At 40.7% G+C, this 26,531-nt stretch overlaps 1 protein-coding gene across 1 annotated transcript in view; it reads left to right on the forward strand.

Moving 5' to 3' along the window:
* Positions 1-26,531, forward strand: part of CSMD1 (CUB and Sushi multiple domains 1) — a 1,701,396-nt gene that overhangs the window by 886,820 nt on the left and 788,045 nt on the right. The window lies entirely within an intron of this gene.

Raw genomic sequence — 26,531 nt, forward strand, 5'->3', positions numbered from 1 at the left:
GTAGGCGGGGCCCTTTCGAAAAGGAGCCCCGTCTGGACGCGCCGCGCAGCGGCAAGGCTCATCAATTTCGAAGCACCGCTGCCGCCCGCATGCTAATGAAGCGCTGAATATGCATTTCAGCGCTTCATTAGTAAACTTCGAAATGGCCATTTGCATGGCCATTTCGAAGTTTGGGGCACGTGTAGACACAGCCAAACAGGGAAAAACTAGTAAGATAAATAGAAGTAGGTGGCAACCTGGGCTGCAGTGACCATGAGATGGCAGATTTCAGGATCTTGACAAATGGAAGAAAGGTGAGCAGTAAAATACAGATGCTTGATTTCAAAAGAGCAGACTTTGGCTCTCAGAGAGACCTAAAGGGCAGGAACCCTTGGGATATGAAGATGAAGGGGAAAAGAGTTCAGGAGAACTGGCAGTATTTTAAAGAAGTCTTACTGAAGGCACAGAAACAAACCGCCCTGCTGCATAGTAAGAAATGCAAATATTGTAGTAAGCCAGCTTGGCTTAACAGGCAAATCCTTGGTGAGCTTAAACTCAAAAAGGATGCATATAAGAAGTGGAAACATGGACAGTTGACTAGGGAGGAGTATAAATATATGGCTGGGGAATGCCAGGAAGTAATCAGGAAAGTGAAAGCACAATTGGAACTGCAGATAGCAAGAAATGTGAAGGGTAACAAGAAGGGTGTCTAAAGGCATGTTAACAATACGAGGATTATCAGGGAAGGTATGTGGCCATTACTGGATGAGAGAGGTTACCTAGTGACAGATGATGTAAGAAAAGCTGAAATACTCAATGCCTTTTTTGCCTCAGTCCTCACGGATAAGGACAGCTCCCACACTATGGTGCTAGACAATGCAGTATGGTAAGGTGGAGGGCAGCCATATGTGGGGAAGGAACAAGTTAAGAGCTACTTAGAAAAACTAGAAGTACATAAATCCATGGGTCTGGATTTAATGCACCCAAGGGTACTGAGGAAATTGGCAGATGTCATTACCAAGCCTTTGGCCATTATCTTTGAAGACTCTTCGAAATCAGAAGAGATCCTGGATGATTGGCAAAAGGCAAATGTAATGCCCATCTTTGAAAAATGAAAGAAGAACAATCCAGGGAACTATAGACCAGTCAGTCTTACCTCAGTCCCTGGGAAAATAATGGAGGGGCTCCTCAAGGAATCATTTTGGAGCACTGGGAAGAGGGGGAAGTGGTCAAACGTAGTCTACATGGATTCACCAAGGGCAAGTCATGTCTGACCAATCTGATTAGTTTCTCTGATGAGGTAACAGGCTTTGTGGACATGGGGAAGTCAGTAGATGTGATATACCTTGACTTCAGCAAAGCTTTTGATGCAGTCTGCCACAACATTCTTGCCCAGAAGTTAAGTAAGTAAGGACTGGATACATGGACTATACAATGGATAGAAAGCTATCTTGATGGTTCGTAGTGGTCAGTGGCTCAATATCTGAATGGCAGTTGGTTTCAAATGGAGTGCCACAAGGCTTGGTTCTGGAGCTGGTGATGATCAACATCTTTATTAATGCACTGAATGAGGGACTAGATTGCACCCTCAGCAAGTTTGGAGGGTAAAGATAGGATCCAGAATGACCTGGATAAATTGGAGGATTGGGCCAAAAGAAATCTGATGTGGTTCAACAAGGAGAAGTGTAGTGTCCTGCACTTGGGATGGAAGAATCCCAAGCATCATTATAGGCTGTGGACCAACTGGCTAAGCAGCAGTACAGCAGAAAGAAACCTAGGGATTATGGTGGATGGAAGGCTGGATATGACTCAACAGTGTGCCCTTGTAGTCAAGAAGGCTAATGGCATATTGGGGTGCATTAGGAGGAGCATTTCAAACAGCTCTAAAGAAGTTGTCATTCCTCTATTTGGCACTGGTGAGGCCACATCTGGAGTACTGAGTCCAGTTTTGGGCCCCCAATTATAGAGAGGATGTGGAAATGCTGGAGCAGGTTCAGCAGAGGGCAACGGAAATGATTAAGGGGCTGGAGCACATGACATATGAGGAGAGGCTAAGGGATTTGGGCTTGTTTAGTTTGCAGAAGAGAAGACTGAGGGGTGACTTAATAGCAGCCTTCAACTTCAAGAAGCAGATCCCTAAAGAGGATGAAGAGAGACAATTCTCAGTGGTGACAGATGGCAGAATGAGGAGCAGTGGTCTGAAGTTACAGAACGAGAGGAGTAGGTTGGATACTAGGAAAAACTACTTCACCAGGAGGTTGGTGAAGCACTGGAATGCATTGCTTAGAGAGGCTTTTAAGTCCTGGCTTAACAAAGTCCTGGCTGGGATGGCTTAGTTGGGGTTGATCCTGCTTGAAGCAAGGAGCTGGACTCAATGACCTCCTGAGGTCCCTTCCAGCCCTATGATACTATGATATAGATGGTGCTTTGTCCTGCTCTAAGAGCAGGGGATTGTACTTGATGACATCTTGAGGTCCCTTCCAGTTCTGCGATTCTATAAATTAGTAAATTTTTCCCAAGAATAATGGAAAAACATCATTACTGTAGTAAAGAATTACCAAGGTTCAGACAACCTCAGCCAGTCTCAACATTCTTCATTCCACCCTTCAGCTCCATGTGTACTAAGGGAACCTTGCAAGTTGGTGTGAACATAAATTGGTAGTGCCAGATCAGTGGCTTCAGCATATAGTTTGCATCTAGGAATAGCCAAGGATAGTGCTTCTCATCTTGGGATCCATGGAACCCTGATGGTCCACAAGGATATTGCGGTCAGTTCATGAAACAAACAAACAAACAAGCAAAAAACAAACAAAAACCTCAGAAAATGTAATTGGCTTTGATGGAAGTCTGCAACAGTTTGAGGGAGGGGATTTTGGGTCCACACTAGTGAAAAGGTTGAGAACCACTACCCTGGAATCTTATTGTGGCAAAGGATCTACACCATAGTAAATTCCCAGATTTATTTTTTTATTTTCCCTAAGGAGAAAAACAAAAGTTACATGGTTGTGAATTTCATCATCAATGGAAGGTTGGCTAAGACAGGGGGAAACAGCTGTCGAATCAAAATTTGCAAGGCTCTTGGCAGCACTAACCCAATTTCTGGTGAACCATGTCAATTTATGTTTTCATTAGTGCAGAGAAGTGTATCAGTCAGCAGGGCTAGCTGTTTTTGTTTGTGTTTGTGTTAGAAGCCAAAACTAAAAGGGAAACTGGAAACATAAACACAATTTAATCAAAGTAAACCCAATTACATGAATATTCTGATCTCCAAATCCAGAAAGATCATCACTAAACCTTTGTTTCTGACAGCCTGTTGGTCAAACAAATGGGAAAAATACTACAAAACATTTGAGATAACTGAAGATGAACAAACAGCAATCTTATACATAAACTACTTCCATAGACTCTTCTTGAAGTATACAGCACTCTGTGGTAGTTACATACATGTGTGTGAAAGTTATAGAAAATATTGTATGATATAGTACATTTTAAAAATAGCATGTGAACATACAATTTGATTTTATTGTAATGCTTACAAACCATAGGGTAAAATTAGCGTGGCGCACACAACCTGAAATTTGGCAATTTGTGATTTTGAGTGTCTAATCTTTCAACCTTAAATTTTCTTGAGTCTGTTTTTCTTTTGAATTTGTTATGGAATACTATATTTTGTAGTTTAGTTGTGCTAATATTAAGTGTAGGCTTAAGAATACAAGTTTGAGTAATGGTTTCAGTAAACAAAAATAGTATAGGATTTTAGCAAAACAGGATAAATTTTATTTAGACAATCTTAAGGGGGAGAACATTCCAGTTAATTAATATTTGCTTTGTCTTACTCTTCCTCTGAATAAGTATCTCTGCAGCATCAAAGACAGTAGTCCTTGCTGGTGATATTATCTGAAGAAGTGACATTCTCCCTTAAATTTGGAAAAACACACCACACCACCAGTCTCTGTAGGTGCTGTCAGTAGTCTGTGCTTTGATGTAATTTTAAGTAAAGTTTCAAACAAAAATGAACCACTCTATAAGGGATGCAAAAGTAAAATAACTCAAATAAACAAACTCAGGAAAGTAGAATGCTTCCTTTGGAATTATATTTGAGGAACTTGCTGATTGTAACTTTTTTCTGATACTGCAAATTCTTATTTATCATTGAGTCATTCAGCAGCATCCAACAGTGCAGCAGAAGAATTTTTAATCACAAATACACTGAGAACAGGCAGGATTGTGTTTTTTCTAGTTTTCAGAGAGATTGTTGCAAAGATTTTACAAGGTAGATATGTCACTGAAGGGTACAGGGAGAAACATATACCAAGACTTTCCTCTTTCAAACTAATATAAAAGATTTAGATGCATTGATGTTGCTATAAAATGTAGCATAGTGCTCAAACCAAGTAAACTTAATTAAAACAGACAGGAAAGAGAATTCAGCTTTTAAGGCTGAAGGCTACTTTTTGGAAATTTATTGACTTGTCTGCAGCCTACCTCTTTAAATGTGTCTTTTTTTGAGTTCATTGCAGCTAAGGAGTGTTCAGTAATACTTCCAGGACTGCTTGCGTGCCCAAAGCCTGATTTTCTACTGTTTTGCATATCGTATAGTCATTTGCACTGGGGTAAGATATGTGTAAAATTCTAGAAAATCCCAGTAGTAGAATTTTATACCCACTTTTCATCACCATGAACATTTCTGTTTTCCTTTTCAATTTATGTACCGAGTAATTCACAGAAGAGTAAGCAATTTTCAGTGTTATTATTTTAAAGACCTGCTGCTACTATGTATTACCTGGTACTTGAATAAATATGGAAAATATCCATTAAGCCATCTGGCTAATAAAGGAGAAGAATAACTGTGGGTTTTTTTTTGTTTGTTTGATTGATTTTGTTTGTTTTTTAAAACACGGTGCAAAGCTTTAGTTGTTAGGAACATGGAAGTATTTCCTTTAGGTTCATTTTGACTAAGCACAAGGTGAGAACTCAGCAGAATTCTGCTCTCATTTATCCTGCTTTAAGCACAAAGTAAATCCAGAGAGTTCAAACAAAAGTTGCTCTGAACTCACTGGGGAGAAAAGGACCGGTGTTATGGCTATTCTTTGTAACTGGTAATGGTTTAGCTTGATTGATAGATTTGAAGGCCAGACAGTACCAATGAAATCATCCGGTTTGATCATAATCAAGTCAGCTCTTATCCTTCTTTCCAATAATCTGAGAAGATGTAGTTTCTTAAGTCTTACTCTGCAAGGTTTGTTTTCTAGCCTTTAAAATATTCTTCTGATTTTTTTTCTCTGCGTCTTCTCCTATTCTTCATTATCCTTTTTAAAAATCTATATAGCAGAACTAATTGCCTTGTGGGTAGGTTCCGGAGATCCAAAGGCTATGGGAGTAAACCCAAACAGAAATTCTGGGGTAGAGACCCTAAGGCTGCGTCTACACTATGAGATAAAATTGAATTTAAAATGGTTAGCTCAATTTTATCATGTGACTGTCTTCACTGTGAAGACCATTAGTTCTATTTTGGGTGCACTAATCTTGAGATTACAAAATCGCAGTCTCCTGACAGGTATAGCATTAAGGTTGAATTCAGTTTGAATATAGGTAAGTGTGGAAGGGCCATATCTTAAAAGAAGAATTTCTTAGCCTCCAGAGGTGTACCGTATGTAACCCATAGTGCCCCTTTCAGTGATCTGCGCTGGCTGCTCTCCAGTAACAGGAAAAGCGTGACTTTCCAAGTGGGAGCAGTGAGACTTTAGCTATCAGCTCATGTGAGTAAGACAGCCCAAGAAATGGCTTCTTTCTTTCTATGCTGTTAGCACTGTGAGTGCATCTACCCATTCAAATAGCCCCTGCAGAGGATTTGCAGCTCTGTTTGTACACTTGTTATTTTTTTCTGCGCTGCCTGGCGCCGGCCCCTGAGCTGCTATACCATGTATCATCAAGGCTGTGCTGGGGGGCTCAAGCTCGCATAACATACAGAGAAACATCTTCTCAGTGGTTTACATTTGTGTGCAAATCTCCTTGCCTCTCCCACAGGCACCACACAGTCTGGGCCTTTCCCACACTCAGCCACATCAAGTGTAGACCCCAACCCAACCCAACAAAAGGGTGTGCCTGCCATTGGGTACTGACAATACTACCAGTCATGTGTTTAGGGCTCCAAGGGCAGGAAAGATATTCTGGGCTTTGCTGCTTTGGTGGGGAAGTCTTCCCCAGTAGTTAAGATACTGGGGGCTTTGCTGCCACTGTGGGGAAGGACCACCGCAACTGGCCACCCGACTACTGAACCTCCTCCCCTTGCCCATTCCGGGGCTCGCTGCCACTGGGGCAATTCTCCACAGGTGGCTAAAGGTCTTGCTGCTGTCACTGGGGAAAAGTCTCCCTTCATGGCTAAAGGGCTTGCTCCCATCAGGGAAAGAACACCTCAACTGGTCCTCCACTGAATCTCACCACTCTTTGGCCAATACTGGGGCTTGCTGCTGCTGGGGAAAAGGTCTACCCTGAAGGCTAAGGGTCTTGCTGCCACTGGGGAAAGACCACTTCAGCTGACCCCCCAGTATGCTCCCCCTTTGCCCATACCAGGACTTGCTGCCACTTGGGGGGAAACGAATAATTCTTTTTTTTCATTCACTTTTCTATCCTCTTCCTTCTAACTTGAGAAAACAGTCTGGGACCCCAAATTAAGATTCTCCCCAACACCAATATAGTGTATTGGGAAACCAAATATTCTTTCTTTCTGCATTCTTGCTAATTTAGAAAATGTTCCAGGCTCCTGCATTATTTTCAGGGATCCCATGCATGCAATGATGGGATGTGGGATACTCAGTGAATAGCCAGTTGAGAATACAGTTGCTGTACCCATGTTGACAATGTAATGTGTGGAGAAACCAAACATTCTTTCTTCTAATATTGAGGATCTTTGCATTATTTCCAGGGATCAACATATTTTCAGGGATCAGGAGGGGAATGATGAAAATGAGGGGGAAGATGATGTCAAGACCAGTGAGCATACCCAGAATGCTACAGGGATGAGGGAACTGTGGGATAGCTTCCTACGATGTGCTACTGCAAGAGTCAATGTTAGCCAATGTGTGTGTGTGGCAGCAATGCCTTGACTTTGTGGGAAGCATGGTGGAAGTGAGGATGGTCAAAATCGAACTTATAAATTCCAGTATTAGAAAACTGATATAAGGAAATTCAATTATATCTCATAGTGTAGATGTAGCCTAAGGTGGTTAGCAGAGAGGTTTCATCAAACCTGCTTTCCAGCATCTCTTTGCAGGCACCTCAGTTCCAAACCTACTGACTTCTGTCTTTCCTTTCAATTCAACTGAGGCGACTGAGAGGGGGACAGTGCCCTTTGCACAATGCACTTGCTCCAAACACTAGCCCAGGCAATGCAGCATGCAAGAGGGTGCCAAATGGAGAGGACACTCCATCCTTGCTGATAGCATGGAAGCAACATGGGAAGTGGAAGTTATGGGTTATAAGCCCTCGTCAACTGGTGAAAAGGAAGACATCACGGGTCCCTTTTGATAGTGGGAGGAGTCATCATGCTCCGTTGGTCAGCTACCGCCCACCTCAAGCCAGGCAGCCCCTGTTCAATAAGATGCCAACCCGCCACATCTGTTTCCTCATTGGATGAATGGGAATAGACCAAAAAATGAAAAGTAGATGTAAATGATGTACCCACCATAAAACAAAATAATAAATTTGCTTGTGGTTCAGTAGCTGGAATTTGCAGAGCATGTGTCTGGGACTTGAATCTGCCCATGACATTAGGAACATGGACTCAATATGCAAAACAGCAGCCATAGATCAACAGCTACACAAATGGAATGTCAACATTGCTGATCTCCAGGAAAACAGGCTAGTAGATGCAGGGTCAGTGAAAGAAACCAACTACATTTTCTTCTGGAAGGGCTTGAGTTCAGATGAACACGGCCTCTATACAGTTGGATTTGCAGTTTGGAACAATCTGCTGTAATCTATCAATATGCCCACAGCTGAATTGGTACACATTATATCCTTGAAACTCTGCACCACATCAGGATATTTCAACATTATCAGTGCATATGCACCCATGTTGGCATCATACATCAAAGACCAGGACTGCTTTTATTACAATCTTCAGAAAGTTATCAACTCCTTTCCAACTGGTGAACAACTGTACATCCTTGGCAATGTCAGTGCAAGAGCTGGACCCAACCATCAGTCCTGGCCTGTCTGCCTCGGTCATCACGGTACTGGGAAAATGAACAAAAATGGTCAAAGGCTTCTCAAATTCAGCTCTGCATCACTAATGCTTTCTTTCACTTGAAAGATGTCACAGGGTTTCATGGTGCTACCCCAGATCCAGTCACTGGCATTGACTTGACCTTGTGGTGGTATACAGGAAACATCTCAACACCATCAAATTTACATGCGTATACCACAGTGCAGATTGTGACACTGATCATTCTTTGATCATCAGTAGAGTGAAAATCATCCAAAAGAAACTACATGATAATGGAATGCAGTAAGCCAAAGATCAATACCCTCAATACCAGAAATATGTTGAAATACTCCCTTCACAGATGGTCTAACTTACAAAATGGAACAGAAACCTGACCAACAAACTGTTAATGAAACATAGTCCATGCTAAGAGATGCAATATACGAATGTGCCAAATCTGCAATTGGAACATGCAAATTCTCTAACAAAGACTGGATCAATGAAAGTGCTGACAGTCTTAGGCCTCTTCTCAGGGGAAAAAAAAACTACAAAGCACATTTGAATACCATAAAGGACCTATCTCAAAGCACAAGAGATCGACTTCAACATGCAAGATCTGTTCTTCAGAGAGAATCCAAGCAGTGTGCGATAAAATATTGGGCCGATTTATGTTCTAATATTCAAAAGGCATCTGATTTGGGTGAAATGAAAAACTACGTACGATGGATTGAAGAAAACATTCGGACCAAAATCGCCCCTCTGAAGTGTTTAAGATGATCACAGACAAAAAGTTGCAGATGTCTACATGGGTGGAACACTACTCAAGTCTTTATTGCCACTAGCATGCAATACAGCCTGAACTTGAAAACCTCATCCCAATTCTTCCAGAAATGTCTGAGCTAGATGCGGAGCCTATGCAGGGGAACTTTCTCAAGCTCTTGATGCTCTCTCCAATGGAAAAGTGCCAGGAAAGCACAGAATTCCAGCTGAAATCTTGAAGGCAAACAAGGCTGTGCTCTTACCCTTCCTCTACAATTTACTCCTAAAATGGTGGAGAGTAGATGTCCCACATGACATGAAGGATGCAAACATCCTCACTCCCTATAAAAACAAAGGTGACAAGGGTGACGGAAATCACTATCGAGGCAACTCATTGCTGAATATCACAGGAAAAGCATTTGCATGTGTCATTCTCAAACTCCTGTAAAAACTCACCGATTGAGTCTATCCAGAAACACAATGTGGCTTCATGCCTGGCATGTCAATAATGGACATGATTTTTTTCTCCTCGACAACTACAGGAAAAATTCAGAGAAGAAGGAAAGCACTTATTCATAGCATTTTTTGGACTTAAAGGTATTTGACACAGTTAGGAGATTAGGACTATACAGAGTATTAACCGAGATTGGCTGCCCACTGACCCTGCTCAAGCTTACAGCATCCTTACATGAAAGGAACAGTGCAATACGATGGATCTACATTGAAACATTTGCAGTGAACAGCAGAGTTAAACAAGGGTGTGTTCTTGCCCCTATCCTCTTTGGCATATTCTGTTCAGTTCTACTAAATTGTGCATTTCAAAACTCACACAGTGATGTATTTCTCCACACAAGGTTAGATGGCTCTCTCTACAACCTGTCAAGACTGAAGGGCAAAACTAAGGTCAAGAAGGTGTTCATTAGGGAGCTCCTCTTCGCAGATGTTGCAGCTCTTGTCACTCATAGTGAAGACAGACTACAGTCACTGATGGATTCTTTGTCCAGAGCCTGAAAATTGTTTTCCCTTGATGTAAGCATGAAGAAAACTGTTGTATTCACTCAAGGTATACCTCAGGAACACAATGTCATTCTGAATAACAGCCCATTAGACGTGTTTCCAAAATTCTGTTACCTTGGATCTACTGTTACCGCAAACTTATCCCTGGACAAAGAACTGAACATCAGAATTGGGAAGGCAGCTACTATTTTTGGCAGATTTATGAAACAAACATGGAACAATCCTAAGCTGACAGTGAAAACAAAGATACTAATCTACCAGGAATGTGTATTGAGTATTCTGCTATATGCTTCTCAGGCATGGACCACCTGTCTGAACAAGGAGAAAAAAATCTAACAGTTTCCATCTTTGCTGCCTCTGCAGAATTATGAATATCAACTGGCAAGATAAAGTTTCAAATGCAGATGTTCTGTCAAGATCTGGCATACCCAGCCTCATGGTGATCATCAACAGCAGACGACTATGATGGCTTAATCATGTGAGAAGAATAGGCCACAAATGTCTTCTCAAAGAAATCCTCTTTGGTGTACTATCATGTGGGTTGGGAACAAGAGGAAGACCAAAGCTAAGATTCATGGATACATGTAAAAACGCCATTCATCAAAGATCCTGGGAATCTACATCATCAGTTCAAAATACCTGGCAATGATTGCTACAACAGGGCACATCATTCTTTGGTGCTTTATGTGCAAGCCAGGCAAAAGAACTTTGGCTTGGAAGGAAAAAATCTCAGACTCAAGAATTCGGAAATAGACTGACATGAGGTTATTGCATCGACCATGCAAATCCAATATTGAATGGAGAAGCCGTGAGAGAAGCTGCAGACTCAAACACTGCCCATAGATCCTCACCACCACTGCTAATCACTGTCTCTTGAGACAAAAAGGGGCCACAGAGATACCAGAACTGGATGAAGAATTCTAGCATTGTCTCAAACAATGCAAAATGAAGAAGAAATCTAACTGCCTTACTCCTATTTGATATTCCCTTTTTAACACAATTATATTAATACTTTTGCCTGGGCAGAAAGAAATTCAGTAATTACAAGCTAGGTAAAATTGAACTTTGCTTTCAAAAAGTCTGAAAATAATTAGTTTAAAACATTAAATAAAATGCAAGTTATTTCAATTAGAACGAATTCCTAGTTTAGCATCGATATATAAATACCACTACTTTAGCTTAGTGCATCTATTATGGTCAGCTGATCACATGCCCCAAATTAGAACCCATGAGCAAAATTCTGTTCATAAATGCATTTGTTTGGCTCCCATAAGCTGTGTCTACACTGCCCGCCCCCTTCCGGAATGGGCATGGTAATGAGCAGAGCGGAAGATGCATATAAGGCACAGATTAAATTATCTTGCACCTCATTTGAATAGTCCCATGAGATCTCACTTGCAGAATATCCAATTTCGGAAGCAAAAGCTGCCATATAGATGGGGTTCCTTTGGAAGGAAACAAGTGTCTTTCCAAAGGAAACCCCATTTCCGGAAGACTCTTCGTCCACAAATATTTTCAGAAGAAGGGACTTCGGGAAATTAGGGTTTCCTTTGCAAAGACACTTGTTTCCTTCCTAAGGAACCCCATCTATATGGCAGCTTTTGCTTCTGGAAGGGGATCTTCCAGAAGTGAGCTCTCACAGGAATATGCAAATAATGTGTGAGATATTTTAATCTGTGCCTCATTTGCATCTTCCCCTCTGCTCATTTCCATGCCACTTCCGGAAGGTGGGGGCTGGTGTAGACATGACCATAGAGTGGAATATTTAAACACATGTGGAAAGTATTTTGCCTTTTCCTGATGCTGACAAGTATTAGTGGGGCTCTATACAGAAGCAAGTGTCCTCCTGAACATAGCAAGAAGTATCACTTTACATACATATTTAATATATAATTTAATATATCATTATACATATATCTTTCCTAAAGATAGATGCTAAATGAAATTGTATTACCATTTTAAGAGACAAAGCATGTGAGCTAATATCTTCTGCTGTAACAACATATCTTTCTAGGGTGACCTTCCATCCTGTTTTTCCTGAGACTGTCCCTTATTTAAGCTGTTTCACAGAACTCTTGACTTCTTAAAGAAAATGGGCAAATTGTCCCATATGTTGTAGGGCTCCTGGTCTCTGACACCTGGTGTCTCAAGGTGGCAGCACCCACTGCTGGTGAGCTTTACCACAGGCCAGCCACTTAATTTCCTGGTGCTCCCTGGTGGGAGGTTGTGGAGCCCCCATCCTCCACTCCCCCTCATCAGGAGACTGCGGAGCCCCCATTCCTGGTGCCTCACAGTGGGCAGCTGCCCCCACGGCTGAGGAGCCCTGACATGGAACATCAGCCCCCACCTCCACATCCCTGGAGGCCGGTGTCCCATATTTACCATAAAACAATGTGGTAACCCTATCTCTTTCTGTTATAGTTTCAAGACATTTTTATTTACTCCTGCAAACCATACTCACACTGAAAGCCCATTACACAGTGATCTGTTATAAGTTTGTTTGTAATGCTCAGCATCAACAAGGAAAACAGAATCTTTCTCTTCATTTCCAAAAGGCGAACTCTTGGAAGTTTGTAGGAGCTGGCTGTATATTTTGTGGACATTAAAGGTGTATTTTCTTCATCGGTTTGGACTTTGAGTGATGAGAAATGTTACCTCAGAACTATCACAGTTATACAGCTACAGCCTCAGCTATCCTCTGGGTGCTCTGAGCTCCTTCCATGATTCAAAGCAGCTGTAAATCTAATTTAGCAGGCTGATTAAACTGGGTTTAAAGTTTCTATTGCACCACTGGAGTATCCAGAGTATCCCAGTGGCCATCATTGCCACTGATGAACATATGCTCCATGAACTAATATATTTCTTTTTTTTTAACCTCTTGTTCTTTTGGCCTTAACAAAATCCCTAGGCAATGAGTTCCATAGGCGGTCTGCGTTGCATGAAGAAATATTTTCTTTTGTATCTTTCACAGCTGCTGTCTATTAATTTCATTGGAGCCGCGTCTACATGAGCCGGCTACTTCGAAGTAGCTGTGCCAACTTCGAAATAGCGCCCACCATGTCTACACGTGGCGAGCGCTATTTCGAAAATGAAATTGACGTAAGGCAGTGAGACGTTGAAGTCGCTATCCCCAACAGGAGATGGGAATAACGCCCTACTTCAACGTTGAACGTCGAAGTAGGGCACGTGTAGATGATCCGCGTCCCACAACATCGAAATAGCAGGGTCTGCCATGGCGGCCATCAGCTGAGGGGTTGAGAGACGCTCTCTCCAGCCCCAGTGGGGCTCTATGGTCACCGTGTGCAGCAGCCCTTAGCCCAGGGCTTCTGGCTGCCGCTGCTGCAGCTGGGGATCCATGCTGCATGCACAGGGTCTGCAACCAGTTGTCGGCTCTGTGGATCTTGTGCTGTTTAGTGCAAGTGTGTCTGGGAGGTGCCCTTTAAGGGAGTGGCTTGCTGTTGCCCGGGAAGTGCCAGTCCACCCTGTGACCCTGTCTGCAGCTGTTCCTGGCACCCTTATTTCGATGTGGGCCGCTTTGGTGTGTAGACGCTCCCCTTCAGTGCCTACTTCGATGTAGCGCTGCCCAATGTCGATGTTGAACGTCGACGGCACCAGCCCTGGAGGGCGTGTAGACGTTATTCATCAAAATAGCTTATTTCGATTTTACTACATCGAAATAAGCTATTTCGATGTAGCATCCCCATGTAGACATAGCTTGGATGACCCATAGATCTTGAATTGTCCAAAATGGAAATAACACTTCCTTGTTCGCTTTCTCCACACCATTCAAAATTTTCCTATTGATCTTACTGCCTTAATCATTTTTCAAAGCTGAACAGGCCTAGTCTTTTTAATCTCAACTTGTATTAAAGCTTTTCCATACAACCAATTGTTTTTATTGTTTTTCTCTCCCTTTTCCAATGCTATATGAGGTAACCAGAAATACACGAAGTATTCAAGATGTGCGTGTACCAAGGAATTATATAGTGACATTATGACATTTTTTGCCTTAATCTCTCTTTCCTAATAGTTCCTAACATTTTGTTAGCTTTTTTTTTTTCTTTTGGAGTTCCTCTGCACATTGAGCAGATGTTTTCACAGAAGTATCTACAATGACCCCAAGAGCTGTCTTGAATAGTAAATGGGGATGAGGGATGTCTCAGTGGTTATAGTAATGGCCTTATAAAACCAGGGTTATGAATTCAGCCCTTGAGGGTGCCTTTCAAGATTCTAAGGCATGCTACATTAAAAAAAAAAGGTCAGGAATTGTGAGTGGATTGGACTTGATGACCTCTCAAAGTCCTTCCCAGCTCTATGAGATATGTAGGTAATGTAGACCCCATTATTTTGTATGCATTGTTTGGATTATGCTTTCCAGAGTGTGTTACTTGACTATAACAACTTTGAATTTCATCTGCTCTTTTGTTGTTCAGTCACCCAATTTTGTGAGATTCCTTGTTAACTCTTTGCAATCAGTGCTGTGCTTAATTATCTTGAGTAATTTTGTATCATAATGTAGAGATACTAATGAATAATTCATTGCACAAATATTAAAAATATAGTAGGAAATTCAAGAGTGTGTGCCTAGTGGAGACACTACATCTCTTTTAAGAAAGAGACCTGCTTACTATTATGGATGCTGTTTGCTAGAGCTAGGATTCATCTGTTAATTATGGGAATAATAACTATCTAACTATGATGGATGACACAAATAGTTTGTTGAGGATGAAGATAAATTTATCGAAAGGTTGATGAATCTGGTTTGATTTATGATAGGAAAATGTGACTATTTATGAGTGGCAGTACACAAAGGAGAAGAAGTTGTGTTTAAATTAAGGATGGGGAGAGAGGAGAACATTAATGTATATAAATTAGAACCTCAGAGTTATGAAGACCAGAGTTACAAACTGACCATAAACCCATTTGGAACCAGAAATACTCAAATAGGCAGCACCAGAGATAAAAATAGCACAAATACAATGCAGTTCAATATCAAAGCATAGGTTACTAAAAAGGGAAAGTTTAAGAAAAAAGATTTTACCAGGCAATGAAACTAGTTTTGTGTTTCCATCTTTTTAATATAAAAGGGTTAAAAGCTGTACTTTTCTTCTGAATAGTAATTTTAAAACTGACTTAAGCCAGTATTAATTTGTAAACTTTTGGAAAAAAAACTGTGTTGTTCAAAGTTATAAACATTTCAGAATTACAAACAATCTCAATTTCTAGGTTGTCATAAATCTGAGGTTCTACTGTAATAAAGCCAGTAAAATCAGATACCAATTATGGCTATTATTGAACAGGACAACACAGGAAATAAGGTACTGGGCCCCTTTCAGGGATTCCCAGTGGCAAATATAAGTGACTGGGAGGACATAAGTATTGAAAGGGGCAGAATAATTTATTGCCCTCCAAAATTTTTTGCTTTATTTTCATGTGTGTGACTGAGCTTTGGTATGTAGTTTTAGTATTTTGTAAGTTTTCTTAATTTTGGGGTTAGGCTTTTCATATTCAAAAACTGAATTTGGATGCATGTTACTTACATTCAGGAATTTCTATTATACAAAATCTGCAAAAGTATAAGTTGGAGGTCGAAAATGACTGTCTGCTCATTCATCCCTATCTTAACAAGAAATTACTCCCTCTGTTGCATTTTGTGGTTTTCAGCTTAGTTTAAGTGATTTTGATTGCCCCATAAAATTCTGAAACTGAAATAGTTGCTTACAACAGATACTCAGATAGTATTTGTATGTCTCAACCCTTGTTTTAATCCACAAACTTACTTGTTAATTGGTTTGAAACAGGTAAATGAAAATTAAGAAACATAGATGAATTAAACTCCACAAAATTCCTTTGCTTTATTTTAATAAGTTTATGTCTTGTCTCTACGATTTACATTGCCCGGCAATTATTTTGAATTTATCAGGAGAAGCTGCTAATTAACCTTACATATTGAAAATATGTCATTGTTCAATTAAAATCAGTCTTAATTTTTTAATCCCCACCCCCAAATCTTTTGCATGGTGCTTACATACCTTATTTTATATCGAACTGAAACCTGAGGTTTTAGGGAAGTATCTTGTTCCAAAGTAAATTAAGCTGGATGATTGTTTTTGTTCCAGTATCTTCTTTGTAACATTTCATTTTAAAATATTATTACCTTCAACATCACTGTTTACTTTTCCATATCTGAACCTAGAATCAAAGCGGATATTAAAAAATCTTAAAGTTGCTGGTCTAGTGCGTAAGGGAAAAGTACTGTTGTTGTCAACAGCAGATTGGTGCTCAGAATAAATTTCCCTTAAGGGCAGGTTATTGTATCTTAATTTACTATGGGTTTTCTTGCAATCTGATAACAATATAGTATTGGAACCTTAAAATTTCCCCTTTCTGCATCACTGGGACTGTCAGTTTTTTTTTCCTTTAACTTAATGGAGGCTTAGTGATAAAGCACTGGGCTGATATTCAGAAGATGTAGGTTCAAATCTTGGTTCTGCCATTGTTTTATTTGGTGATCCTGGGCAGGTCATTTCCTTGTGAATCAATTTCCCTATTTTTAAAATAGAAATAATGATATTCACATCTTTTATAGAGCTTGTAGAACTGTCACTAAAAATACTATGTAAGTGGTTGTTGTTGTTATTATTATTATTATTCCTGTAGAACAGCAAATCACCTAGAGACATATTAAGAGTCTAGGATAGTGCTACACTGATAAATAATGGAATTATAGGATTACCTTTTCAGAATAACAATGAAATATGGCAAACAAATAGTTTACAGACAACCCTTTATGATTTTCTGTGATGTTACAGCTGATGGGGCAAATGTCAAGTAGGTATACTTATTGTTCAGTTAAACATATAAAATAAACTGAACATTAGTTAAAGTTCTTTGAATCCTTGCTTATGTTGGTTCAACTAAATGTGTGCACTGCAGGCACAGGCTTTGTAAGGTTTTTCTCCTAGCAGTGCCAAGGAAGTTGACAGTGGACCCCCTAGGGTTGCACCTTCATGACCATACTTGCCACCTACTGCCTCTTCAGTTCCTTCTTACCATCTGTGATGGTCATTGGAGCTGCTTCTTCCCTGCCCTTGCTATGGCAATCAACCCCTTAGATTTTTCATACTTGTGCCTGTAAGATTGTTTTTGCTTGGAGTTAGTGTCTGGCACCATCCTGCTCAGCACTGCTGTGGTCATTGAGGCTGGACTGATCTTTGGGGTCAGAATCAGAGTAGTACATCTTAAGGCAGAGATGGAAATGCTCTTGTCATCATTTAAAGGAAGAGGAGGGGCAGGAAGTCCCCATAATGCCCTGGTCAAAATGAGGACAAGTGCCAACAGAGTAGCCCTTCTGGACCCCATGGACATATCACCACATTCAAGGGCCAAGTTCCTGATCTTTACCTATTGTATCACATGGGCAAGTTCCCCATCTTCCTCCATGGTGTCAGAACCTCCACAAAAGTCAGAGCCCAGGGTCAGAAGCATCACCAAGGTCAACACTGAGGGACTCACTTCAAGAGATCTCAGCACAGAAGAAACACTGCAAGCTGGAGCGTCAAGAGGAGATTGTGCTGCCAAAGGGATCATCATCTTCCTCCTAGGATGGGGCAGAAGTGGTCTTATCTATTACTCAAAACACTGGTGCAAAATTTGGACCTTCAGGGTGTTAGCTGGTGGCCGGGTAATGTGCGGTGAGGTACTCCCCTGGGTCCTAAACAACTCAGTTTTTTTTACTGTCAGAGCAGGGACCTGCTATCACTCTCACCTGTGGCCAGGCTGTAGTAACCAAACGGTTAAAGTTCTTTTTGTTGTGCCGGCTGTGTTGCAGTGACAAAAGGGTTGACAGCAGGGTCAGGCTCAGAGCTTAACTAGTTACAAGTTTATTAAGCTACAGTTATAAACGTGTGGTTACAAAAGGCTATTGTCTACTTCTTATATGCTAGCAAAGTACAGGTGTTAACAAGTTACGTTACAATCCAATACAAAGATATCTGTTACCATCTAACACAATGATATCTTGACACAACGACGTCTAGTTACAGAGCTCTAATTCTTTATCTGTGCACAAAAAAACGGAGACCCTAGCATGGGTATATCTTACCCTCTCTGCGTCTCTCGATACCAGCGTAGGCAAGCCGGATCGGTCACTCAATTCCGCAGAAAGACGAATACAAGGTTGGGCGTCCCCAGTTGTGGACCTCAGGAGGCAATCACCTGACCCGACCAGCAGGTAGTTGGTGGAATGCACTCAAAGTTAGAGTTCTGCTGGGCCCACCTTTTATACCCCTTTTTGGGTTACGTATTCTCTTTCTTATCTAAGGTGCCAGATCATACTGGTCTGTCTTTTGTGACGCCAGTTTGTTACAAGGGCATTTCTTACTTAATTTGCACTTGTAAGACAGGAGATAAGCAATTTAGGAGTACAGGACATTCTTTTTGTGTGGGCGGGGGACTTCCCCTTCTGGGATGGTTGTGTGGTCATCAAATTCATCAATGCCAGCTGGGTTGATTTCCTGAGGGTCCCCCCACCTCTCTTGTTGACAGTTTGGCCTGTTAGTCTTCTATCTGTACTTTCTGTTTCTCAGGGTCACGATAAGATAGCACATCTGGGCCTCAATGAGGGCATCAAAGACTGTGCTGTCAGCAGCCGTTTCTGTGCCCTGTGTGCTCCTCAATGGGGGAGGGGCAGCGAGCAAGCTGGCTTGTAAGGGGGAGACTTTGTCTGGATACACAGGGGGAGGATGTGTCAGATGAAACTGATCCCAGGATGGGCATTCTGATACCCAAAGGTTCTTCAAGGTTGGCCTTTCTTTTGATCAAGACCATCCAGAATACTACCTCTACATCTCATACAGGAAGTGCATGTGCTCCTATCAACCAGAGCTGTAGAGGAGGGTCCTCAGGAGTTCTGGAGGAAGGGTTTCTATTTCCAATATGTCCTAATCCCTATGACAGGCTCCTGTCTTTGTTCCCCTCATGGGCAAGGGGATGGAAAGGAAAGGAGCTCAGGAGAACTGGCAGTATTTTAAAGAAATCTTGTTGAAGGCACAGGAACAAACCATCCCAGTGCTCAGTAAGAAAAGCAAATATGGTAGGCAACCAGCTTGGCTTACAAGGGAAAACCTTGTTGAGCTTAAACTCAAAAAAGGATGCATATAAGTGTAAAATTAGAACAGATGACTAAGGAGGAGTGTAAATATATATACTGGAGAATTCTGAGGGGTAATCACGAAAGTGAAAGCACAAGTGGAATTGCAGCTAGCAAGGAATGTGAAGGGCAACAAGAAGGGTTTCTACAGGTGTGCTAACAGTAATAAGGTTATCAGGGAGGGTGTGGGGCCTGGTGAAACATTATGTGGGAAAGGCTGAAGTACTCAATGCTATTTTGTCTCTGTTTTCATGGACGAAGTCAGCTCCCAGACTAGAGCAGTAGGCAATGCGGTGTGGGAAGGAGATGGGCAGCCCTTGGTGGGGAAAGAACAGGTTAAGCACTGTTTAGGAAATCTAGATGCACACAGATCCATGGGTCCAGTTTTAATGCATCCAAGGGTACTGAGGGAGTAGGCAGATGTCATTTGGTCCTGGATGACTGGAAATGTATTGCCCATCTTCAAAAAAGGAAAGAAAAACAATCCAGAGAACTATAGACCAGTCAACCTTACCTCATTCCCTGGAAAAATCATGGAAGAGATCCTCAAGGAATCAATTCTGAAGCCATTAGAATAATGGTGGCCACGCACATTTTGAAAGTGCCTCTTTTGAAAAACACACCTCTGGTGTAGACAGAGAGCTTTTGAATGAACCCCCATAATTTTGAAAGCCCCTTCTTCCCATTTGGTTGTGGAAAGAAGGGGCTGTCAAAATCTGGGGGGTTCCTTTCAAAAGGCCCCGGTCTACAACAGCGGTGTGCGTTTCGAAAGCGGCACTTTAAAATGTGTGAGTCCACCATTATGCTAATGAGGTGCTACATATTCACAGCAGTGCCTCATTAGCATCTGCTGAAGTGGCTCTTTAGCATCTCCCTTTCAAAAGCGGGGGGAGTTAGTGTAGCCATGGCCTTTGAAGAACAGCAATTACAACAGGTAGATAGCCATTTGCTTTGATGCTTTTATGAAGAATGATGTTCCAGCAAATACTTTCCACTGTATATTTTCAGACGAGACAGGTGATGTGGGTTGGCTAGTGAAATCAGTTGAATGGGGCATTCTGAGTCAGACCTTGAATAAAGTTTGTATGAGGACTGCTTTAAGGAAAAAAAATCTGATTAGGTTCAACAAGGACAAGTGCAAAGTCCTGACTTGGGGTCGAAGAATCCCAAGTGTTGTTAGAGGCTGGGGCCAACTGTCTAAGCAGTAGTGCAGCAGAAAAGGACCTGAGGATTACAGTGGATGAGAGGTTGGATATGAGCCAAGAGTGTGCCTTTGTAGCCAAAAAGGCTAATGGCATGCAAGGGTGCATTAGGAGGAGCATTTCCAGCAAATGTAGAGAAGTTAACAGTCTCATTTATTCACTGTTGGTGAGGTCAAATCTGGAGCACTGCATCCAGTTCTGGGTCTCAGAGTGTATGTAAAAGATGTGGATATGGGGATACATATGGAGGATCCAGTGGAAGACAACCAAAATGATTAGGAGCTGGAGCAGATGACCTATCAAGAGAGTCTGGGGAATTTAGGCTCATTTAGTTTGCAGAAAAGAAGAGAGGCAACTTAATAGCAGCCTTCAACTTCTTGAAGTGCGGGGAGTGTGGGGGGTTTCAAAAGAGAATGGAGAGAGGCTGGATACTAGAACAAGGAGCAATTGTCTCAAGTAACAGAGCAAGATGTGTAAGTTGGATATTCAGAAAAAAATATTCACCAGGAGAGAGGTGAAGCTCTGCAATGTGTTACCTAGAGGGGTGGTACAATCCCCATCCCTAGAGGTTTTTAAGTCCTCCCTAAACAAAGTCCTGGCAGGGATGATTTAGTTAGGGCTGATCCTGCTTTGGACAGGGAGTTGAACACAGTTATGTCCTGACATAGGATTCTATGATTGAAATTGGTGTATCTCCCACTCCTTTTGGCTGTGGGTAACATACTGTTACATTCTTAAAGAGGTCTTCATAAGGAAGTTCCTGAAATGCAAAGGTAAAGATTTTTTTTTTTTTACTTTTTCCCTTTGGGGACTGTACACTTACTTTTATTTGGACTCCTTTTTAGCCTAAACCACTGTAAGATGATTAATATTGAACTCATCTGCTGTGTGAATTTGAAATCTCCCATATTTTCACTATTTACTTTCATTGGTTCGTGGTCCAAAAATTTCTTTACATGTTGGTCCTTTTTTCTGTGTAAGTAATTTGGAGATTCCATTAGCTTGTCTCCATTATCTGCATTAGCTTGTAAGGCACATATGAATAGTGTCAGATGACTGATTCCTTTTAGTAGGATTTAATTTTAGTTTGTGGCTACGTCTACACTACAGCAATCTGTCAACAGAAGTTAATGTTGGAAGAGGTCTTCCAGCAAAACTTCTGTCAACAAATCATGTCCACACACAAAAGAGATCAAAAGAGTAATCCACTCTGTTGACAGAGAGCTGCCAGACTGTCCAGCTGCTCCCTCAATAGACTGGCCAACTGGAAGCTCAGCAAACAGGACTCCCCTATGAACTGAAAGCCCTGTCTGTCAAGAGATCCCCCACAATGGAGCATCCACATGGCGTTTTGTCAACAGAAAACTGTCAACAAAGGCATTATTCCTGAATGCAGAGAGGAACAACTGCCAGAGGAAGTGCTGAGTTTTGTTGGCGTTCTGTCAGCAAAGTGCATTTTGCATGTAGACACTCTGTGGGTTTTTCTGACTAAAGCCTTGGTTTGTTGGGAAAATGATCTCATGTAGATATAGCCTATGTACATTAAAAGGAAATTTAGTGGTTTGACATTACACTATTTTGTTTAGATTGCATTTGTATTAGTATACTAAATTCTGGTATAGATATTGGAAAATGTTCAAAAACAGAGAGTTGAACTCTTAAGAGATTGTAAGTTACAGAGAAAGGGGAAATGAATTTAATTCACTTAACTTAAAGGTTTAAGAGATACGAGAAAGCTATAGAAATATTTAAAAAGATAATGAATAGCTAGGGAAGCATTGCTTATATTAATTTAAACCCATTGTTCATTGCTTTACTATCAAATGAAAAATTAAACTAGGAAGTGAGGAAAATCTCAGGGGAAGAACAATGAAACAGTAGAACAGCTCACTTAGCCATGTGACTTTTGCAAACTCAGAGACATGCATGTGGGTATTAAATGATTTATGGAAAGTGCAATGAGGAGTATGGCTTTCTTATCACAGGGGAGCTTACACTAGATTATTCAAACAGTGGCTTCCAGCATTATCATAATTGGTCTTGTTGTCTATCACTTTGCCTGTGAAATACTTAAAACTATGTATTATGTAATGGTTTGAAGGAAACAAAAACAGATATTTAAGTGCTTTATTTTTAAGAATTAAATATGTCCTATATTTTCAGAAGTAATGCTTCTGAGCTACCTTTGTAGAATTGTAGCATCATATAACACTAGACTAGGAGGAACCTTGAGAGATCATCAAGTCCAGCCCCCTGTTCTCACAACAGGATCAAGCACTGTCTAGACCATCCTCACTAGATGTCTATCTAATCTGTTCTTAAATATCTCCAGTGATGGAGATTCCACAACCTAAACCTCCCTTATTGTAGTTTAAGTCCATTACTCCTTGTTCTATTCTCAGAGGCCAAGGAGAACAATTTTTCTCCCTCCTCATTGTAACCCTCTCTTAGGGACTTGAAAGCCACTATCATGTCCCCTCCAAGACTTCTCTTTTCTAAACTAAACAAGACCAGTTCTTTAAGTCTTCCCTCATATCTCATGTTGTCTAGAACTTTAATCAGTCTTGTTGCTCTTCTCTGGACCTTCTCCAATTTCTCTACATCTTTCTTGAAATGTTGTGCCCAGAACTGGACCCAATACTCCAACTGAGGTCTAATTTTGTATGTGGGAAGCTAATGGTTTCTTCCTAGGTGGAGTACTTTGTCCTTATTAAACTTAATCCTGTTTACCTCAGCCCATTTCTCCAGTTTGTTCAGATCATTTTGAATTCTGACCCTACTCTCCAAAGCAGTTGAAACCCCTCCCAGCTTGGTATCATCTGAAAACTTAATGTGTACTATCTATGCCAATATCTAAATTGTCAATGAAGATATTGAATAGAACCAATTCCAGAACAGACCACTGTGAACCATTAATAACTACTCTCTGAGAATGGTTACTCAGCCAGTTACGCACCCACTTTATAGTAGCCCCATCTAAATTATATTTGCCTACTTTATTGTTAAGAATATCATGAAAGGCCATATGAAATGCCTCACTAAAGTCTAGGTATACCACATCTACGACTTCTCCGTTATCCACAAAACTTGTTATCCTGTCAAAGAAAGGTATCAGATTGGTCTGGTATGATTTGTTCTTCACAAATCCATGCTGGCTGTTACCTATTACCTTATTTTCTTCCAGATGTTTGCAGTTGAATTCCTTAATTATTTGCTTCATTATCTTTCCCAGCATAGAAGTTAAACTGACTGGTCTGTGGTTTCCAGGATTGATCTTTTATCCCTTTTTATAGATGGGCACCATATTAGCCCTTTTCCAGTCTTCTGGAATCTCTCCCAACTTTCAGGACTTTTCAAAGGTGATAGCTAAAGGTACCAATACCTCCTCTATCAGCTCTTTGAGTATTCTAGGATGCATTTCATCAGGCCCTGATGACTTGCAGATATCTATCTAATTTTTCTAAGTCATTTTTAACTTTTTTTTTATTATTTTATTTTATCCTGTAAACCTGCTCCCTTCCCACTAGCATTCACCATGTTAGGCATTTCTGCATCAAACTTCTTGGTGAAGACTGAAACAAAGACGTCGTTAAGCACTTCTGCCATTTCCAAAACCTGCTCATTTTTCTTCTCCACTTTCCCATCAGCATATGTATACATATGAACATTTTTGACAGAAATCCTCCCTTTTTTTTCCATGGGAAGATGTATTTCTAGATGGATACCGCTTTGATACAATATATTCCCATTGTTATAAATACCACCTCAAATTAAGCCCAGGGTCAAACTAATTTCAGCTGATATGGGTAACATGACATTTAACTTTTATGATTTTAATACTAAATCCTTACTTTTAAGCACGTGCTACTATGTAGCATGGCATTGTGTCTATAACCAAAAATACACTTCTGCAGTGCCTGCCCAAAGAGTGTCAATACTTCAAAGAAGGCTGACAATTTTCATAGAGTCAAGGTGGAGGAGATACCCTAACAGAAGTTAAACCAATAAAAATTACTATGCCTACACAGCAGTGTTATTTGAAAATAAGCTATTCCAGAAGAGATTTTCCAGAATAGCTTATCTTGAAATAACGCTGCTGTACACAAAATTCACTTAGAAATAGCTGAATGCTGTTTTGGAATACAGCATCCAGAAACAATAAAGCCAGTTTTGACACACTATGGCTACGTCTACACGTGCCCCAAACTTCGAAATGGCCATACAAATGGCCATTTCGAAGTTTACTAATGAAGCGCTGAAATGCATATTCAGCGCTTCATTAGCATGCGGGCGGCAGCGGCGCTTCGAAATTGACACGCCTTGCAGCCGCGCGGCGTGTCCAGACGGGGCTAAGGGGACTTTGAAGTAGGTGGCGTCCTTTCGAAAAGGAGCCCTGTCTGGACACGACGCGCGGTGGCAACCCACGTCAATTTCGAAGCGCCGCTGCCGCCCGCATGCTAATGAAGCGCTGAATATGCATTTCAGCGCTTCATTAGTAAACTTCGAAATGGCCATTTGCATGGCCATTTCGAAGTTTGGGGCACGTGTAGACACGGCCTATGGCTTATTTTGAAAAAGCTCCTGTTCCCTGTCTACACAGTCCGTATTTGCAAATATCTATTTCAAAGTAGGTGCTGTTCCTCGTACAGTGAGGTTTACCAATTTCAAAATAAGTAGTTTGCTATTTTGAAATCATTTTGAAATAGTAGTTGCATTGTGTAGATACTCACAAAGTTTTTCAAAATAACTTTGCTGTGTAGACATGTCCTTACTGAAAGAGGCACACTTTGAAGCTAACACAGAAGTCTTCTTTGGTTCTGAAAAATGTGCTCAAAGTGTCACTGGTAAATATGAAGTATTGGAGGGGTAGCCGTGTTTGTCTGCATCTGTAACAGCAACGAAGGGTCCTGTGGCACCTTATAGACTAACAGAAAAGTTTTGAGCATGAGCTTTCGTGAGCATCTGATGAAGTGAGTCCGTGCTCACGAAAGCTCATGCTCAAAACTTTTCTGTTAGTCTATAAGGTGCCACAGGACCCTTCATTGCTGGTAAATATGAGAAGCCAGAGCTTGTCTAGCATAAGTGTACACATAATGTAGGAGACCATTAAAAGTGGTCAATTAATACCTTTGAAATAATAGGGCAAAAAGAGGGGTAGTGAGTTACAGACTGCTGTAACAAGCCATAAATCCATTGTTTGTTTTCAAAGGAACCCCATCTACATGGATGTTTTTGCTTCTGCAAAAAGGATCTTCTGGAAGGGAGATTGCATGAGAATATGCAAATCAGGCTTGAGATATGCTAATCTGTGGCTTATGTACATTTCCAATCTTGTTTATTTGCATTCTGCTTCCAAAAGAGGAATGTAGTGTAGCTACAGCCTGGGTGAATGACAGAAGATGTTATCTCATCCACATTATGTCTCTAATAACTTATGACAAACAGATACAACAACGCTACAGAAAACATTTTGGTGAAGCAATACCAGCAAAGGATTCTAGGAGAGAAACCAAATTAAATTCACCCTTTTTGTAATGTGACAAACAGGTGCTAGTAAACAGCTGTTTTTAGCCTTCTGTTCATATGATTACATACATTTTGTACCTAATGTACATTTTTCTAACTCCATGTATTGGCAGCAAAGTACAATCAACTGTATTTTTTACATATTAATGTGGTGAGAGAACACAAACACATTTCTGCATTTTTTCTTATTTTGAATAAATTATTGGAAGATGAGGTTCATATATATGAATGTTTAGCATGAATGTGCAAATTTTAAAACAATTAACTCTCACATGCAAAGCTCCAAGAAAAATAAGAAAGAAGATTGAATATAAACAAGGACTACCCAGTGAATGTACAATATTCATGAAGGATGTATCAGAAGATGGTCTTCAGCATTCTGGCACACAGGATATTCAAGTCTGATTGTAAAGCATTTACTTTTGTGAAACTGTGATATACTGACCTAGATTTTGTAGATTTGTTACATATTTACTTGTGTCTGCTTCTATTTAATTTTAAAAACATAAGAAAATACCATGGAGGACAATGTGTGGTGTTAGGGGACTATGGCACCATAAAAATAGGCTTTTTAAAAGTTTTTTTTTAAGTTTTTAAAGTTTTTAATCCACAATAGAAAATATAAATCCATTCTGTTTTCCATCAAAATATTCCCGTTGTTACCGCTAATAAATGCTAATGAGCTTAAATT

The sequence above is a fragment of the Carettochelys insculpta genome, chromosome 3, assembly GCF_033958435.1.
Source record: "Carettochelys insculpta isolate YL-2023 chromosome 3, ASM3395843v1, whole genome shotgun sequence".
Taxonomy (NCBI): Eukaryota; Metazoa; Chordata; order Testudines; family Carettochelyidae; genus Carettochelys; species Carettochelys insculpta.